The sequence below is a fragment of the Octodon degus genome, unplaced genomic scaffold (genome assembly GCF_000260255.1).
Source record: "Octodon degus isolate 3935 unplaced genomic scaffold, OctDeg1.0 scaffold00051, whole genome shotgun sequence".
Classification (NCBI taxonomy): Eukaryota; Metazoa; Chordata; class Mammalia; order Rodentia; family Octodontidae; genus Octodon; species Octodon degus.
In genome coordinates this window covers 2214865-2236201 of record NW_004524627.1, presented here as the reverse complement: position 1 = coordinate 2236201, position 21337 = coordinate 2214865, and the positions used below count along the sequence as shown (strand labels likewise).

The 21337-nt window shown below is 37.0% G+C and overlaps 1 protein-coding gene and 1 non-coding gene across 4 annotated transcripts in view; one reads left to right on the top strand and one right to left on the bottom strand.

Moving 5' to 3' along the window:
* The window catches only part of Tusc3 (tumor suppressor candidate 3), a 256150-nt gene that overhangs the window by 52356 nt on the left and 182457 nt on the right, over positions 1-21337 (bottom strand). The gene's annotated exons all lie outside the window — the stretch shown is intronic.
* On the top strand, positions 20816-20931 carry LOC111817213. Its single transcript, XR_002821460.1, has one exon. It is a non-coding gene; the product is annotated as a U5 spliceosomal RNA (small nuclear RNA).

Here is a 21337-nt window from a genome sequence, read left to right as displayed (position 1 = left end):
TATTAATTTCAACATATTCCAAGATTTCATTATTATATTTAAGACTAAGGTAAAACATAATTTCTTTTTCTTTGGATTCAGGACAGGGCCTACAGGGTCTACAGGCTCTCACTACATAGATCAGACTTGTAGTGAATCTCGTTTTCAGCCTCCCAAGCGCTGGGATTACAGACGCGTGCCACCACACCCAGTCTCAAGCACTGTCTGAGTGCACCCCAGGAGTGGGGCCAGTGCGGCAGGCCCAGGGATCAAAGCCCTAGCCCCTGTGCTTATTTTAGTATTTTAGATATATATTCAAGTACCAGTATATAAAGGAGCACATTAATGTCCTTAACCTTTTAACCCAAGAACTGCTTTATTGAATATACTTCCATTTTTAAAATTAAATGTTACATTAAATGTGCAAAAATAAAATTATTACACTTCACATTTATCAACAGTATGTGTTTTCCAAAGCAGATCAGGGCCCAGAGTTGAGCAGCACAGGTAGCTGGGTGGGAAGTGCAGGTCCCGAGTCCAATTCCCAGTTTAACAACAAAACCAAAACAGTACTTGACAGGGTGAATATAACTTTCTTTTATGCAAAGTCAGAACTTAGTGAATTTAAGATCTCTGCATTTAAAGAGAGGTATATTTTCAAACAAATACTAGGAACAAATAATCAGAAATAAATGAGAATCATTTTATCATAGGTATAAAAAACATTGCTGGTGGCTTTTCATTTATAATCAGGAAGCAATTATTTTTTCCTAAAAGAAAGAATATTGCTAGAATAACTTGAAATGATTTTTTGATCTTTGTTTATCTGCTTGTTTTACTTCTGGCACAGTATATATATTTTATTTATCGGAATAGGAATCTTGTCACGCATATATTCATTTTACAGAAAAAGAAAATGAGTTCTACATTAAGCAACTTGCTCAACAATATAAACTTCAAAATCCATCTTGCTCCTCTGCACATGTGTGATGTGTGCGCCGTGTGGAACTCCACGTTCTGTCAAAGAACCACAGCCCACCCGACAGAAGGGAGCTAGGGAGGAGAGTGCCTTCTGAGGGACCCGTTAAGAATAAAATGCCAAGTTCAGTTTTCAGCACCTGAGAATCTGAAACTACTATTTATAGGAACTGGTTATATAGTTTCTACTTTTGATACTCTTGTTTTGTGTAAAGCATGCCTTCTTTTGAATACTTGTTTTCTGAACTAAGCATCTTGATTCTAAATAAAACTGTATGAGATAGGAACTCAAAGTAGCATGAAGAGAACAAAAATTGTATATCATTCATGCTAAGAGTGAAGTATAACTAAATCATTAAATATTAAAATGTCTGCTTGGATCAATATCAAATACTTTAAAGTAGTTCACAATTATTCACTACTATAATTACTTTAGAAGCACACTGCTATCAATGCTAAAATGTCTCTGATAAGTATTTCCAGTTGTTATTTATCAAATACAACTACTATAAAAAATGAAGTAGCTAAAGCTACTAAAACACTTTGAGGCTAGAAAGAAGCTATGGGAAACCACTTCTTCCACCCCTCTGTGTTTGAGTATTTTTGTACTGGGAATCAAACTCAGAACCTCGCAAATACAAGGCACCAGGTAGGTGCTGTGCCACTGAGCTATATCCTTGGTCCCATTTGTGTCTGAATAATGACAATTATATCTTTTGCAAACTTTGGTTCAAAACTAAAAATTCAAAACAACAAAATGCATCTATTGCAATATTTGTTACTGATATATTTATTTTATACAGGTTAATGACCTTCACGAATATTTTGAAATAAAGGGACACTAAAACAATTTTATGTTCATACTCCCAACAGTGGACCATTTCTGCCAATTAAGTCATCACACAGCATATGTTGAAAAGGTATAAAAGAATTAATATCCTACACGTGTTTAAAAATGCTTTAACTAGGGCTGGCCAAATAGCTCAGCAGATTAAAGCATCTGCTTAGACACAGAGGCCACGAGTTTGATCCCTGAGGCTGCCAGGCTGGCCCCGCCCACTCCCATGCATGCTGTGATTGAGATTGAGACTGAGCGTGGTGCTGCGACCCTGTAATCCCAGCACTTGGCAGGTTGTAAACAGGAGGATCACTATGAGTCCTATCTACACAGTGAGACCCTGCACACCCTGCTGTATACCCTGTCCTAAATCCAACAACAACAACAAAAAGTCCTAAAAATGTTTTAACAACCAGTAAGACATCTCAGATTAAGCAAGTTAGGTGAAGTTATTAACAGTTACTTTTAATATGAAGCACTGTGGGAGGTCTTACCAGGAGACAATTTCCTTCAAGGGGTATTTTCACTGTAAGAAAATTTAACCATTAGGGAATAAACATGCAATTTGTGTTCAGTCAGATACCTTGGAGTATGAATGAATACCCATGAAATATTTCTTTTTCCAATGTCAGGAAACAAATCCAGAGCCTTATATATCTTAGGCAAGTATTCTACAACTAAGGTAAATGTCCAAACACATGAAGTATTTTTATGCTTCACTTGAATATCAGTGCTCTGTTGTGGACTAAATTATGTTCCCTACAACTCTGTATGGAGTCCTAATCCCTAGTACCCTAAGAACATGTCTGTATTTGGAGACAGGATCATTAAGGAATTAAGTTAGAATGAAGTCACTGGTGGCGTGCTAATACTGTATGAGTAGTATCCACCCCAGAAAAGATTACAACATACAGATACAAAGAGGAAGGCGCATGGGAAAACCCAGGCAGGACAAAGTAAACATCTCCAATCCCCAAAGAAGAGGCTAGAGAAGAAAGCCTGGTGACACCTTGATTTTGGGCTTCTAGACTACAGCAATTTAAGCAGTGTTTGCTTAAACCATCTTAACTCAAGCGAACTGGTACCTGTTCCAACTGGCAACAATTATTGTTAGTTTTCAAAACACTACTGTAAGATGAGGTTAATGCTGAACTTATTAGCTTCTTTTTGAGCAATGGTAGCAATATTATTTTGGGATTTTACTTTTTAAAATATATTACTTTTGAATGTATGCAAACCATGTAATATACATATGTGGATATACAGAGAGAAGTACAGAAATGTAACTGAATGGATACAAATAAAACCTAGCTATAGTTTTCAAGATGGTCTCATTGATTTATAAGTTTACTTACTTCATTTGTGTTATGGGGGAATTAAAGATGGCCTTGTATATGCCAGACAAACACTATACACCAGGATATATACCCAGCCCAACATACTCTATTAAAGAAATGCAGAAATATTTATTATTGCCATGAAAGTTATTTATAATGTTCTAACAAAGTAAGTATTGACTATAAATGGGTTTTTTTTTTTTTCATGTATTTTAGTACAGGGACTAGAGGGTCTCACTATACAGATTGAACTCACAGTATCCTCCTGTTTTCAGCCTCTCAAGCACTAGAATTACAGACTAGTACTACCACGTCCAGTCTCAGTCACTGTCTCAGCTCACCCCAAGGTGGGCACAGAACAGTACTCAGAGGATGGAACCCGGGTCCCTGCACCTGTCTAAGCTGGGGCTTTAGTCCACTAAGCTATTTGGCAGGCCCTTAATGTGGAGGTTTTTATAAGTGACTGAAAAATGTCCATCTGATTTAAAAATACAAAAATATCAATGTGTAGTGACCACAATGATGGCCACGGACAACTTTTAATAGCTCATACAAGAAGTAAGGTCATCTAAGCTCACCTTTATTGCTATCTGTGAAGATTATGCTAAGGTACACTACTGAGAATGTAGTAAATACAGCCACTGTGGAATACAGTACAGTGCTGTCTCTGACTACAGTATTTTACAAGAAGAAACCAAGTAGACACTGGAGCTTTACAGGACTGAAGATGCACAAGGACAACAGGTTCAGAGGGAAGCAATCAATAGTCTAGACAAAGGAGTCTCAGTGTTCTTCAGAGACCATCCCTGTAAAAGGGATAAAACAGGAAAATAACAAAGAGCTAAATGAACAAATAAAAAACAAAGCTCAGATTAAGGAAGAATAACAGATACCAATGAAGTTCAACTTGATGTAAAGTTTGAGGTCTTTGTTTCTGGAATTACTATAAATTTTAATTAGGTTTCCAGTAATTTTCAAATACGTGTCAAATACGACAGGTGAGTACACAACTTAAACAAAACTAAGAAAATAAACAATGAATTAAAAGAATCAACATCACTGTTCCCCAAACAAAGGAATTTATTTATTTATGTATTTATTTATTTCTTTTAGGAAAGGGTCTATAGGTTGTTCAGGGTCTCACTACTGTATCAGACTCACAGTGATCCACCTGTTTATAGCCTCCCAAGAGCTGGGATTACAAGCACATGTCACCATGCCCAGTCTCAATTGCAGTTTTGGTGCACCCCAGGGTGGGGCTGGGGACAGCACAGCAAGGCCAGGGTTCGAACCCACAGCCCTTGCACCTGTTTGCAGGAGCTTTATTCCACTAAGCCATTTGGCTGGCCCTCAAAGGAATTCAAAGGGGCTTAAGAAGGACAGATTGCATTATGTCTGAAGACAAAAACAAAATACATATTTTTAAAAGTCCTTTACAACTCTTAAATATCATTTTAAATAATTCAGTACAGCAAAATCAAGTATATTAGGCTTTCTCATGTGTAAATCACAGAACAGCCAAATTTCCTCATGACACAATGTATACAATACCCAATCCTAAAAAATAAAAAATTATAAGCTCCAGATCAATTTGTTTTTTCTCTAAAAAGAGTAAAAAAAAAAAAAGAAAAGAAAAAGAAACAATGGTAGAACAATTACATTGTGTCCTCCACAACTGGAATGTATCTGTTTGCTACTGCAATGTTTTAACAAATCACAATAATGCATATTCATAAAGTTAGTTTCTTATGATTTCCAATGATAAAAATATAGTAAAAGCCTGACTATCAAATTATAGGTAGGGAGAAAGACACATTTTAAAATATATTCTCAATTTTCCACAATCAAGGGAGTTTTACTGAGCTACAGTCTACCACCATACCATGGCAGGAGACTTGGCAAGCGGTGTATCGCTGATCTGTGGGCTGCATCCCCACCTTCTCAGGAGGCTTGAAGACTCACTAGCTGGTACCCTGCCCCCACACCTTCCCAAAAGCCTCACCGAGCAGCCTCCCTGTCCTTTGTGGGAGGCTTCCTGAGTTACAGCGTGCCTGCCCCACCATCCAGGAATCTTGCTGAGCCCCACCCTACCATCCACTGTCAAGAGAGTAGTGCAGAACTTTGGCTTCCCCACACCGTAACGACAGCCAGGCTGGGCCCCAGATGGCTGCAGGGGCCTTGGTTAGCTCTGTTCTAGCTCCCTCAATGTTGCGTAAGCCAGGCTAGGCACTAGAGAGATTTGGGCACCTAGGTGAACCATGCCCTGCCTGTGGGAGCCCAGCTGATCTGCTCCCTGATCTCCCACTGTCTAGGGAGCAGTGCTGGGCTGTGACCCATTAGGAACAGATTCAGGAGCCTTAGTGAGGCTATTCCACTACCTCACTATCACAAGATGCTTCCTGACCTGCACCCTGGGCCCCCACCATCACCACTGAATCTGGGTGACCTTTAGGAACTTCACAAATGTTTAAAAAAAAAAAAAGCAAAAGGGAATCTTAGACTCCCAGGCCACCCAGAACAAGCTCAGGAAGCAAGGACATAGAAAAACCTGGAAGTGACACACCTGAAATTTAAGAAGTATGGGCTGGTGAGATGGCTCAGTGGTCTAGAGCACCTACTTAGAACAAGCTTGGCAAAGCACAGGGACCGTGGTTCAATCCCCCAGCACCACATGCCAGCCAGCCCGCCCCCTGGTGGGCTGAGCTGGCCACACACACACACACACACACACAAAAATATATAAATAAATAAATAAATAAATAAGTAAATATTTTTTTTTAAAAAAAAAGTATTAGCAACTAAAGTACAGAAATAACTCCATCAGACTACAGAAGAAATCAGATCACAATCTCTCAGGTAAAAAATAAATGACAACAATCATTGTTCAGACAATAATTGTTCAGAGCATCTAAAAAACAGACTGAAAATAGAAAAAAAAAGAAAAATGATGCAAACATTTAATGAACAACAAAAGAATTAGAATTCATGAAACGATTTAAAAAGATACTGAGGAACTAAAGAATTCCATTAAAAGCTGCCAAAACCACTTAAATAAAACTGAAGAGTTTTAGACCCTGAAGAAAGCATTACAACTAGCAATCATGAATGATCTCTTAAAAATAACAAGGAACAAGCAAATAACAGTTCAGCAAGTACAAAATGATTCAAAGTAAAAGAACATAAGACTGATAGGTGTGAATGAAACAGCCAGAAGTCAACAAAAATGACATAAAAAGATTATTCACAGAAGTTGTAGCGAAAATTTCTCAAGCATGGGAAAATAATCCAACGTACAGGTAAGTATGACAAATACAGCTCCAATTAGCTATAACCAAAATAAATCTACACTAAGACAAATAATAATCAAGATCCCAGAAATTCAGCAAAAGAATAGAATATTAAAAGCTAGTAGAGAAAAGAAAAAGATCATCTATAATGCAAAGCCCATCAGAATCATGGCAGATTTTTCAACACAAACCCTCAAGTCAAGAAGAGCTTGGAATGAAGTACTACAAGTCCTTAAGGAAAACAACTTCCAACCCAGATTAATATATATTGTAAAAAAGGTCTTTCAAAATTAATGGAGAAATGAGATACTTCCAAAACACAATGGAAGAAATTAATGATCATGAAGCCAATCCTACAGAATACTGGAAGATATTCTAGAAAGAGACAAAAAAGACCATAACCTCATGAACAACAAGAGAAAGGAACTATCAAGCAGAGCAAGCAGTTAAACAAGTCGGAAACGTATGGAAACTGTAGCAGGAAAATAACATCACAAAGATAAGTCAAAACATACAGTTGTCACCACCAATGTAAATGGCTTCAATTCATAAATCTAAAAAAGCACGGCAGCAGAGTAGTTCAAGAAACAAAATCCAACAACATTCCATACATAAGAAACACACTTAACTCCAAAGGAAATTCAAGGACTGAAAGTCAAAGGATGGAAAACAATATTCTATTTGACAGGAATACAGTAAAAAAGTTGGAGTAGTTATTTTGTTTGGTGCCAGTGTGAACTCAAACCAAGAATGATCAAAATAGATGAAGAAGGTCCCTATGTACATAGGGGAAAACTACAACAGGAAGAAATAACAATCATAAATACACATGGAGCCAAAGTAGGAGTGCATAACTATAAAAGATCAATTTTAACAGACATGAAAAATCAAATGATAATAGCAGAATTGTAATGTGGGATTTTTAACACCCCACTGTCACAAACAGATAAAGTAGGCAAAAAGTCAGCAGAGAAGTAACAGAACTAAACCAATCGTGTGAAGAAATGGACTTAGTAGATCTTTACAGAGTTTTCCACCCACCAAAATCAGAGTACACATTCTTCTCAGCTGCACACAGACATTCTCTAAATTAGACCAAACACTACCACATAGAATATACTTAAGTGCAAAAAAAAAAAAAAAAAAAAAAAAAAAAAAAAAAAAAAAAAAAAAAAAAAATGAAATTACCCCATATACATAATTTGGCCATAGTGCAATAGAGCTGGAAATTAATGGCAAAAAAAATTGCAGAAAATCCATAAACACATGGAAATTAAATGATGCCCACCTGAACACCAATGGTGTACATTTGAAATTAAAGAAGAAAATAAACAATATTTATAATAAGACAAAAATGCAGATACAACTTACCAGAACCTGTCGGATGCAATGAAAGCAGTCTTAAGAAGGAAATTTATAGCAGTGAATTCTCACATCAGGAAAACAGAATGAGCCCAAATAAACAACCCTATGTTGCATCTCAAGCTTCTGCAAAAAAGAACAGCAAGTGAAGCTCAAAGCCCAAAGAAAGCAGGAAATTACAAAGATGAAAGCAGAAATTAGGGCCAACCAAATAGCTCAACAGATTAAGTGTCTGCAAGAAGGTGCAGGGGCTGGGGGTTTGATCCCTGAGCCTGCCATGCTGACTCTGGCCCTGCCCCCAGGGTGTGCTGATACAGCAATAGAGATGGTGCAGTAACATGTGCCTGTAATTCCAGCTTTTGGGAGGCTGAAAACAGGCAGATCACTATGAGTCCAATCTAGTAGTGAGACCCTGAACACCCTGTAGACCCTTCCCTAAAATACAAAAACAACAAAAAAAAAAAATTAAAGCAATAAAGACAATGAAAATGCAAAGAATTAATAAATCAAAGTGTTGGTTCTTTCAAAGAATAAAATCAATAAACTGCCAGCAAATGCTATCAAAAAAAAGGGAAGAAAAAAACTCAAATTCATGCAATAAGAAATCAAAAGGGCAAAGTCACAAAAGACCCAACAGAAATTAGAAGATCATCAATACCTACTTAGAAAATATTTACTTACACTGAAGGGAAAACCCAGAAGAAATGGACATATTCCAAGATAAATATGAACTATCAAATCTGAATCAAAAAGATATAAAAATTCCAAATAACCTCATATCCATCAATTAAATTGAAAATATAATAAAAAACCTGCCAATACACAAAAGCCCAGGTACAGACTGATTCACTGTTGACCTCCACAAGAACTTCAAAGAAGATCTAATTCCACTCCCAAACTCTTCAATGAAAAAGAAAGTAATTCTTCCAATTCCATCCTAGAGGCAAGTATTCTTGATACCCACAACAGAGAAAGACACAATCATCAAAGAAAACTACAAGCCAATCTTCCTCATAAACATGGATGCAAAAATCCTCAACAAAATAGTAGCAAACAAAATGCAGCAAATCATAAAGAAGGTTATATATCATGACCAGGGGAACTCATCTCAGGAACGGAGGACTGGTACAATATACGCACATTCACAAATGTAATACACCACATCAACAGAGTCAAAGACAAAAACACATGATCATCTCAATAGATGGAGAAAAAGCTTTAGACAAAGTATAACACTCAATCATTATTAAAAAAAAAAAAAAAAAAAAAAAAAAAACCTGCAGAACACCAGAATAGACGGTCCCTCAACCTGATAAGAGCCATCTATGACAGCGTACTAAATGGACAACATCACACTAAATGGACAAAAGTTCAAAGCCTTCTTCACTTTAAACTCAAGAATAAGATAAGGATGTCCACTGTCACCACTCCTATTGAATATAGTTCTAGAAACACTAGTCAGAGCAATTAGACAATAGAGAAAAATAAAAGGATGAAAAATGGAAAGGAAGAAGTGAAATTGTCATTGATTGCACATGACATGATAGTCTAACAAAGACACCAAAAACTCTACCAAAAGATTTGTTTATTTAATAAACAGATTCAGTAGAGTAGTAGAATAAAAGTCAACACTCAAAAATCAATAGCACTTCTGTATACAAACAACAAACACACTGAGATATTAGGGAAACCATACTGTCTCAATGACATCGAAAAAATGAAATATTTAGAAATCAATCTACACGGGAAGTAAAAGATCTACACAGTGAAAATTATAGTACTCTGGAAAAAAGATTGAAGAGGATTTGAGAAATGGAAAGATATGCCTTGCTCATGGATAGGAAGAACCAACATTGTGGCAATGGCCATACTTCCAAAATTGTTATACAGATTCAATGCAATCCCATTTAAAATACTGTTAGTATCCTCATAGATCTAAAGAAAACATTCCTAAAATTCATCCGGAACCAGAAGAGATCTAGAATAGCAAAACCAACCCCGGGCAACAAAAGGAAGGCAGGAGGCATCATAATACCCGACTTGAAATTATACCACAGAGCTACTGTGATAAGATCAGTAGGGTACTGGTAAAAATGACCTGAGGATCAATGGAACAGATTAGAAGATGCAGAGAGAACTATAAGCATAATCAACTACCTTATTTTTGACAAGGAGACCAAACATGTTAAATGGAAAAGACAGCCTTTTTAATAAACAACCCTGGAAAAACTGGCTTCCCACGTGATGAAGGTTAGAATTAGACCCATGTCTATCACAATGCACTAAACTATAGGCAAAATGCATCAAAAATATAACTATGAAATCAGAAACATAACTCTACTTAAGGAGAAAATTAGGTAAAAATCTTGGAGACATATGGTTAGGCAGAGAATTCATGAATAAAAACCAAACTGCAAAGCAAATACTTCAAAGAATCAACAACTGGGATCTCATCTTTTTCAAAAGCTTCTATATGTCGAAAGAAATCATGTGGGGTCAGGAAGATGGCTGAGTAAAACAAGCACTTTCCTGGCAAGCACAAGGGCCTGAGTTCAATCCTGGTTCTGAAAAAAAAAAAAAAAAAAAAAAGAACAGAGCAAATAGGAAACTCATGAATTTGGAAGATATCTTAGCCAATGGACCCTGAGACAAAGGACTTCTATCTAGAACATATAAACAGTTAAACCAGGCCCCCAAATTTCAAAGACTCAATCCAAAAATAGGCATTTGAGATGAATATAAATTTCTCAGATGAAGAAACACAAACAGCAAATAAATACATAAAAAAATGTTCAACATCATTGGTCATTCGAGATGTTAAAACAAAACTGAGATTCCATCTGACACCAGAAAGAATAGCTCTCATCAGGGTCCAGGGAGATGGCTCAGTAGAATAAACAGTTGCCTGGCAAGCGCAAGGGCCTGAGTTCAATCCCTGGTACCACCAAAAAAAAAAAAAAAAATGACTATCATCAAAAAGTCAACCAATAACAAATGCTGGAGGAGGTATGGGGAAAAAAAGAACCCTTTTCCACTATTGGTGGGAGTGTAGACTCGTGCAATTACTATGGAAATCAGTGTAGAGATGCCTCAGAAAACTAGGATTAGAGGTCCCATTCAACTCAGCTATTCCCCTCCTCAATAATTTTGCAGAATAACTAAAAACATCATCCCACAGTGATACATGTGTACACACGTTTATTGCAGCATAATTTGTCATAGCTCAATCTTGGAAACAACCTACATGCCCACCAACTGAGGAATGGATAAAAAAGATATGATATTTTTATGCAATGTCATACTACTCAGCTATGAAAAAAGATAAACTCGAGGCTTTTATAGGTAAATGGATGGTAAACTAGAAACCACAGTTGGGGCTGGGGAGATAGTTCAGTGATCTACACACCAGCCTGGCAAGTTTCAGGACCTGAGTTCAATCTCTGGTACCACATGCCATGCCAGCCCCAAAACCCCAGGCATGCAGTGCTGATAGGGGCATAGTGGTGCACTTGTGTAAGCCCAGCATTGGAGAGGCTGAGACAGTAGGATCACTGTGATTCTGAATGGCATAGTGAGCCCCTGTATGAGAGAGACAGAGACAGAGACAGAGACAGAGACAGAGACAGAGACAGAGACTGATAGAGACAGACGGACAAAGACAGAGAGACAGAGAGAGAGAAAGAGACAGACAGACAGACAGACAGACAGACAGAGAAAAGCAGAAAGAAGCCATTATTGTAAGTGAAATGTACCAAACCTGCCTGTGTAAACATCATATTGTCACCCTAGTGCAAGAACCTAAAAGAGTAAATAGCACAATTGATACTGTGAGAGGAAATGAAAGTGTCCAAAGGTAAGGAACTAGGATGAGGGAGAGGAGGAAAAAAAAAAGGAAGAAGGAAGAAAAAAGAGAGAGAAAAAAAAATATATATGACAATTTGAGTAACTGTACTGCTGATTTCTGATGGTCTATTAAAAGGAGCAGTTAATGCTTACATTCTTTTCTTTTTAATTTTTGTAAGTTTTTCCAACCAATTTTACATGTTTATATCTGGCAATCTGAACAACTAATTTGAAGATATCAATATACAGCATAACCACCATTCCTGAATTCCTATTATTTTGTTTAGTGAAATTCTGTAGCATTTTTTTTTTCTTTCTTTTTTTTAGGACAGGGTGTACAGGGTCTCACTGCAGAGATCAGACTCATAGTGATGCTTCTGTTTATAGCCTCCCAAGTGCTGGGATTATAGCTTCACGTCACCAAGCTGGGTCTCAATCGCCCTCTCAGCAAGCCCCAGGATGGGGCTGGCACTGCAGGCCTTGGATCGAACTCCCAGTCCCTACATCTGCTTCAGCAGGTGCTTTAATCAGCTGAGCTATTTCGCTGGCCCTTCTGTAGCATTTCTAATTTTTTTTCTTTTTTCTTTTCTTTTTTTTTTTTTTTTTTTTTACTATTTTTAAGAAGAAATCCTAGGTTCTCAAATAGAATGACTTGTCAATAAAAATTCTCAAGTGGAAACCTTGCTTCAATATACAGATAAATATGTATTTGCCATTATCACTGTCCTTATATATTGACAATCATGTTATAATTGCTCATTAAAAGACAGTATCTCAATTGAACTCAAATATGTTCACAGTCTTAGTAAAGCATACATGCACAGTTCAGTGTATAGACTTATGTAAAGAAGATGTTGAACTATCACCACATAAAACTAGGAGCCTTACTTGGTACTTAATGCTATTTATTTATGTACTTATTTATTTTTGTTGTACCAGGGATTGAACTCAGGACCCTGCATTTGCCAGGCAAGCGCTTATTCTACTGAGCTACCTCCCTGGGCCCTTAATGAAACTTAAAAATATATCTATAGGCTTCCCCCACCCCTAACATCTAGGAACCACTTTTCTGAGTGACAACTGACACTTTCAATTTAGAAAAGTAAAATGAATTTTCAACATGTACCTTTTGAAATTGTTTATCGTTTCAAAATTTCAAATTACACTTGACTACAAGACAGAACCTTATATAATGAATGGAATAATTTTGAGAATTGTACCAAAGAGGAGGGAAGTCCATTATAGTATAACCTTAGGCTGAGGAAAAATTTATGGGAATTCTTGAAAAAAAATTTTTAATAACATTTTAACCCCATGGAGAATCTGGAGAATTTTTCTTAAAAAGGAACAAAGACGAAGCAATAGTTTTAGAATAATGGTTATTATTCCTCATTGCTAGGAAGAAGGCTGATTTGGAGTAGAAGGTCTTAGGTTTAGCAAGCAGAACACTTAGGATGCCAGAATGATGGCTTGGGTGGTGGGCTAGCTACTGACCGCAGGCAAGCAGGACATGGCTTTCAGAATCTGGTCATGTTTACACAAGTGTGTTCTGTAAACCTAATTGTTCTGTCAATCTTGCATGCTTATATCTGAACAGCTACTTTGAAGATAGCAATATGCAATATAACCATCATTGTTAATGCTTTATCATCTTGTTTTGAAATTCTGTATTATTTTCATTTTCTTATTCTGTCTAAAAAAAGAATTAAATAGCTATGCAATATCTCTATAGAAATATCACTTGGGTAATTGAATAAGCAAAACAGCTTGGGATCTTGTTTCAAAAACTTTTTCTGTATCTCAGTTTCTGGAAATGGCATACTTTGGGAGCTGTGCATTCACTCTCAGAACACGACTAGAAAATAATAACTGAGAGGTTCAAAAGTAATGCCTTCATCATTTCAGCAATTGGACTTTTTTTTCTCTGCAGGCATTTCAGGGCCACTAAATAAATCTATTAGTTTTAAATTTTCTTTAAATTTTCTTATTTCATGCAAGATTACAGGAATATTATGTCTGGAGCTAAATTCTGAGGAGGAAAGTAAGGAGCCAGGAAAAGGGGGAAACAAGAGCATAGAAATCTATTTTACTAACAGACTGATTACTCATTATTAGATAGCATAAGGAAAGCCATCATTTTTGCATTGAAATTGGTCATAATCCATTTTAAATATATATTATATAAAATACAAATAATTGAGCGGCAATAACTGGTAGCAAACCAAGCAGCATAAAATTTAATGGGAAAGTGGAGAAATAAACAAGGCTTCTTGAGGATGCAAACATGAGATGATTCCAGCTTGCAGATGAAACCTGAAGCAAGATTCTCACAGAAAGAAAAGGAGGCAGCACTTCAGAAAGTGGGGTAGGGGAGAACTAAGATAAAGAACAGTGGAGGGGAGACAGGGAGGAAAGGAGGAAAAGAGAGGAAAGGAGGGAGGGATCCAGGAACAGGGAAGAGACAGAGACAGAGAGACAGAGAGACAGAGACAGACAGACAGAGATAGAGAGACACTAGTAATAGAGTTTTCAATGATACAGCCTGCTGTCACCTCACCATCCTGACAGGGCTAACAGGCAGGAAGTAGAGATGGGCTAGGTGTTCAGGCTGTAACTACATTGGCACAGGCATTACAAAGAGGCAGAAATAAATGTATCTAATATTTATGTAAGCATTAGTAAGCCACAGAAACTTCTGGACAAAAAGGAAATGTGACTGCAGGTCACTTTAAGAAGTTCAATCTGAAAGCCGTAATGTAATCAACTGTCTAACAGAGTCATGAAGGTGTATCAGCACGGCGTGCCACATGACAGTCACAAGGAATCGGGGCTCTGAAGCTAAACCCAGCTTCCACCACCTCTCTGCTTTAAATTACGTAGTTTCTCTGAGCAACAGTTTCTTCACTTGGAACTAGGGAGGATAGCAATGATGCTATTTCATGCAAGATTACTGTAAAGTCTGAAACAACTTGTAAATTCATAATATATTAGAAAGTATGTTGTCACCATCATCACGGCATTTTCGCACAGCTCATACTTTCCTGATGTTCTTAGATGTATATTTAGATAACTCACAGGAAAATTATGTCCAGAGCTAAATTATGAGAGGGAAAGTAAGGAGCTAGGAATGGGGGAACAAGAGCATGGAAAGTGCATGGGAGAAGATAGGTTAAGTACACTTCGGTAAACAAAGGAAAGCTAGTAACCACACGAAATGGCAGAAACAGACAAAATCCAGTTCTCTCATACTTTTTGCTCTCATCACATTTTACATGGTTTGGGATAAGTTTCCAGAATAGGTTTCTTCTAATTTATTTTATTTTCTAAAACAATGACAAAATCTATACTTTTGTTAGGCCAGTCTTATGAAAAGAACCCCCCACCATGAAAACCAATTAGCTATGCAGTGGATATCCATTTGCCTGACTTTCCAAGACAGAGTATGTTGAATACATACACCTTCTCAAACGTAATGCAATCTGACATTTGGCTACGATCTCTCTTTCTCACATAACTTACATCACTTCTATTCCTCTCTTCCAGTGTCAATTACCTTTCAGTTCACATGCTAGCTCCTTTTGAACCAATTGAAATGACTTAAATCTAAATTAAGTAGCCCTGTCTCAATAAAGCTTTTTTATGCCAATTTACTCCAAAGATCTTTTCTTATTCTAAAGCTCTGATGTGTTAATAAATCAGAATGTCTTGGTTCAGTTCTTATGTCTCCGAATATCCTATAAAGTTCTTGAAACAAAAGACATGATAATAATCTCTAATATGTCTAGGATAATACTAGAAAGAAAACGTTACTAAGCATGACTATTCAACAATTACTCTAAAAACAAATTAATATCTTTCTAGAAATTCAAGTTCTAGTTTTCATGCCCACTAAAATTCCTAATTATGACACAATTATCTACTTACTTTCCCGAATCATCTTAAACCTCTCGTTAGCCCTGCTCATTTCACCAGTGATGAGGCCATCACATTAGAGACGCTGTCACATTTTTTTTGTTAAAGTACATATATATAACTTGTTCTCTGTTTCCAAATTAATCTTTCAACCATCAGTCTGGGGTGTCTGTGTGTTTTTCCTAAAATACGTTAGGTTTTATTGGCTGCAGCTGTGGTGGCTCAGAAGAGAAGCAGAACTAAGGGGAAGGGAAGCCTTTATTAACTCTGAAGACATACAGGGGATGAGGGCAGGGAGATGGGCAGACGCTCCGACCTGAGGCAGGGAGCCTGAGAGTCTATGGACTTCTGCCGGGGGCGGAGCTTGAGGGGCGGGTGTAGGGGCATACCAGAAGCTGAGAGCTGGGGAGGCGGCTCAATGGAGTAAGCACTTGCCTGGCAAGTGTAAGGTCCTGAGTTCAATCCCCAGCACCACCCACCCACCCATCCCTCCCCACCATACACACACACAAAGGGGAGCTGAGCTGATTGAAGGCTCCCTTGAGTGCACAAGAAAGGTCAAAGGAAGTTGTATCCAGGGCTGGAGTGGGGAAGAAGGAGAAAGTGGTCATTGGGAAGATAAGCTGTTGTCCCGGGGATTCAGCTATGTTGAATCAGGGCCATGATAATTTCAGCAGTTTGTACTCGGCTCAGATCCTATCAAAATACAAATCTGCTCTTGCCACATAAAGTTTTAAAAACGCTTTTGGCAACTGAAAACCCGAGGAAAATAATCTAAGTATCTTAGTGCAGTACATGAGGGCTTGCAAATCTCTATTCACTCTATTTTCTCAGTATTATCCTAATAGTACTGAATTTAACCTAGAAAGTTTCCGTAACCTCCCAGTAACTTTTCATGCTTCTATGCCTTTATGTATTGCTTTCTCTTTACTACTGTACTTTGTCTAGTTATTGGGTTGAGTCATGTCCCCTGCCATCATATTTACTCAGACATGCAGAATGTGGCTCTACTTGGAAATAGATGTCATAAGTTGAAGAGACAAACACAAAAATGGTGATTTCAAAGTTCAGGGAGAGATTGAGTGGTTTCTTGGTTACTTTTTTCTTTTTGCTGACACAAAATAACCAACACAAAAAATAAAGAGGAGAAAGTACTAAGCTAAATTTGTAGAAGTTTCAGTCCATAATCAGCTGGCTCCTAACAATTCAAGGCAGCAGAAAACAGCAAAAGCAACAAGGGCAAGAAGGAGGGGAAAGCAAGCCTCTTTTCCCAGCTCATATTGTAGGGTCGCTGTCAGCCCGCAGGTAGGGGTAGCACTCATACCCTGTCCATGCCCCCAGGATGTTTACAAAGTGAGCACCTGGCCCCCTGCTGAGTCACTTAAACTTCTATACTTCTCAAGTTGACACAAGGTATCAACCATTACAAACAAACCAACAAGCCAAGGAATGCTAAGAACTCTGGGCAACTTTCAAAAGAACTAAGAAAAGGCACCAGTGGTTCCTTCCAGAAAGATTTCATCTTGGCAAGACCCTGATTTAACACAGATTTTTTTTAAAGTTACTAGTCACAGCTCATGATTACTATGACTGCTATAGGAAATTAGTAGTTATTCTCTACTCAAATTCCTACTTAAAAACCTAAGTTCTTTCATTTCCCTTTTCTCATTTTTTAACTTGTACTGTAACGTCATGTACCTCGGTAGTGTCCCAAATTTTCTGATCAAGAAGATTATGGGGCCAAAGAGGAAAGTGATCGATGACATAGAGTGGGCCTAAGGAGAGTCACATGGGGAGAAGATACTCTCTCAGGCTTTCCAGAGAGCACATTGGCCAAGCACTGGCCGTGACTCATCCACATGGCTGCACTGATAAAGGTTCTACAATCTGAGGTACAGGATCTCAGGACAAATCCTGAGGGCATTTCACTGACCTTCTCAGACCAAAAAGCTACAACTCTTGTTGCATAGGTCCTGCTTTACCTTGGTCTTAACCATCCAGCAGAAAAATATGAAGACGAAATTATAAGAAATAAAGCCATGCTGTTAAGTTGAGCTGTGGGGGACTCAGGTCAATAATTTCTGACATTGCCAGTTAAACAGAAGACCCAATGCTATTATGGGCTACTGGACTCTTTTAGAATATTTTGCTGAGTTTACACACCTATAATATTCAATAACGGAACTTAGAAAAAATGGGGTATACAGATGAATGTCCATTTTGTATCTGTGTATTCAAACTGGTTGGGATAGATATATAGTTACATTCTGTTAATGAATAGAATGATTTGTTCTAATGGTGTTTGTAAATAGGATCACAAGTCCGCATCTTGTACAGCAATTAACCACTAAGAAGAATATATGCAGTGTATTATTTGTTGAAAAATAAAAAAAAAAATAAAATAAAAACAAAACAAAACAAAACAAAATACTTGTAGTGGAAAAGAAACAGAATATATGAAATGAGGACTGTTCTCTGAAATTCAAACTAAAGGAAGACTTTTACTATTTATATTAATAGTACTGTACCTACTTTTGCTTCATTTATTGTTATTATTTGTTTATTCAACTGTATATTGAATATCTATTAACTGTTACAAGCTTTAGTATGTGCTAAAGAATAAAAAGCTAAAAATGAAAAAAAAAAAAAAAAGAAAGAAAGATCCAAGCCATGAGCTCTTGCTCTGTCCTTATTCCCACAGAAATATATACAGCTTTGTTGTTGATTCAGCTAGTAGTTTACAGATTATTACACCTAGAGTTCTAAGAGCATGGCAAGACAGAAAAAATGACCCACTGTTCTTTGACTTCTAGTATGTAAAAGTGCTTGATGTAACATATTATCAAGAATGACTTCTTGAAATATAAAAAACATTGGTATTTAACAATAATATAAGCCATAAAATTTACAAAATCTTACATTGTTTTAATCACTGAAAAGACATTACAGGACTGTCTTCACAACATTCATCACAGAAGTTCAAGATACAAAACACAAACCACTAATTTTAAGCTAATGCCAGACTTTTAAAATGGAAATTCAATAGCTCATTGAGAGTAGCATGGCATAAGCATTTTTCAGCTGTGTATACATTTACATTAACCTATTTAATTCAATTACTTTATGTAATCATTATAAAAGTGGCTAAACCACAAAGAAAATAATAGCATTTGATATAAAATGAGGGTAGCTTGTCAGACTTAAAATACTACCAAACAATGGCACTAAAGCTTTGAGAATGGTAATTATTCAAAAAGACAACAAAATCAGTAAATTTCTCTAGGAGTGTGTTAGTTTCTTAAGACATTTAAATTACTGTACCATTTCTCTGAATGGTGCTCAAAGAATGTTTGTGATTATATTTATATACATGCAAAAGTTCAATGTAAAAAAAGAAAATGGGTTCAACGTAGTTCACGTTTCATCCATAAAGGCACATGCACAATTTTATTCTCAAGTTATAGAATACTTACTGCATTCATATTTTAATTACAAACCCCTTTCAGTATGAGCAACACAAAACTATATCCTCTAAAAGCATTGATAATGCTATTATCTCTCCTTAGTTTTGCAAATATAATTTCAGAGTGAAAGCTTCTTCTATTAACATTTCCAGACCTGTAAAGTGTTTACACCATGACAGACATCTGTTTAAATGGTAACAGCATAGTTCTAAAGAAAGTTTGAAGGATATTTCCTAATTAGCTTCCTTAGAACCAACATTTCATTACCTAACTGGATTTCTTTTTTTATATTATATATTACAAGAAACCTGTTTCATTTTCCTGTGAAAGCAACTATAAATAGAACACTTTTTATGTGAAATAAAATATTCTTTTTTTCCTTAACTTATTGATCAAACAAATATAATACCAGTCTATAAAATGAAAATAAACAGTAGCTTTACAAATATACATAAGAAATACATGGTACATAAGGACTTAAAAGTTAATTATATTTTACTAAAAATAAAGAGAGCATTATCCAGTACTACAGTATGTCAGGCATACTGGAACAACATCGTCTCCAGATTACTATTTAGTTTGCCTAGGTGTAACACGTCAATATTTCTGTAGACTTACTACTAAAACAAAAGAATCAGCAATCTACAAGTATCTTTACAAAGTATATTTAACTGGAAACAAATCCAAAATTATTACATATAACAAGTAGCATAAAATGGATGCCTCAAATTTGATCTCTTTTGTGACATAGAACAGGGATTTGAGGTTTACAAGCAGGGAGGGGAGTACAGCTTTACCCGATTAGGAATAAGACCTGGAGCACAAAGGAAGGGATGACAGCAAAGAAGCTATTTCTATAATATCTAAAAAATACAACTGACTGAATGCGACCCACTTGACACCACCAATGAAACAAGCAGCACCATAGAAGTGATGCAAAAAGATTATTTTATCTGATGTATCACAGTGATGCTTAAGGTATTAGTACTAACTCATCTTACAAACATTTTATCACAGCAAGTTATCAATAGCTTAGTAAGAATCACTTTAAAAGTACTTTGGTAGCTATTACATAGTACAAAAAAACCCACAAAAGATTCTATTCAGAGTATATGAAAATTTACACAAAATTTAGTAATATACATTAGTGTAATATAATAGTGTTGTAGGCTGCCAAGTTATATAGAAATATTATAGGCAGTCAGACAGGCTAGGCCCTCAAGGAGACAGCATGGAAGACAAGATACCTTGCAACCAACTGTGAGGGAGACAGATGCTCCCGCTGTGTGCCAGACCTAAAGACCAAAGATGGAACAAATGCTTACCTCCCTAAAGATAAGCATCCGGATTGATCATGACCTTGAGGAATCCAGAAAGAATCACTAAGGCAACTGCGAACCGCTGACTACCAGATAAACTCCTGTTTTATATTCATGCCCACTTGCTCCATGACTCACTTGCCCATTTGGTCCTGAAATTAATCAGTTTTTCCTGAGCAATGGTGCTTGTAACCTTACTGGTTGACCATAGTTTTTCCCACCTCATGCCCACCTAAGCAAGTTCTCATTTTCTCCACCTTAGAACCACATGGTTTTACTCTACAAAAATCCCTGGAAGAGACAGCTTCCTGGGGTAACCCACTCCAGTCCCCCTTCTGTCCCTCTCTGGGCTAGAAGCTTTCTTTCATAAATAAATATCCTGCTCCTAAAGTCCATTTGTTCCTAAAATTCATTCTTCAGTTTTAGGGAACACAAACTCGTCCCAGGTACCTTTCAGTTCAGGAGTTTCATTCCCCTGTATCATTAGCACATACAATAACCCAGTTTGTCTTCAGATCATATAAATCTTTTGCCTTCTACTGAAGATTTCTGGGGAGAGGAGCAATTCTGAGTTGTGACCCAATTTTTTGAGGCCTTACATTAAGCAGGGTTAGTAAATTGAACCTGTTGGTTTCCATGGCTCTAAGTACTTGGGGTCACTCTGGATGATAATCATCTGTTTCACCTGGGGGAAAAATTTGCCAACTGGGCAGAAAGGGCAATGAGCATTGTGTACTAATGGGGGATTCCGAGAGTCATCTACAGCTCTGATTCTGACTCCAACAAAAGACTCAGCTCCGGAAGTGTTCCCTGAAAGTTTGATGCCCAGCTATCCTGCTTCTGTGTTTAGACTTTGAATAATGTGTATTAAAAGGGGAAAACACCAGGTGTGGTGCTGCACCTTCCAGAATTGCAAGCTCAAGACCAGTATGAACAAATTAGCTATTTAACAAAGACCCTGTCTTAAAATTTAAAAGGAGGAGGGGCCTGAGCGCAATCTCCAACAAATAAATAAATA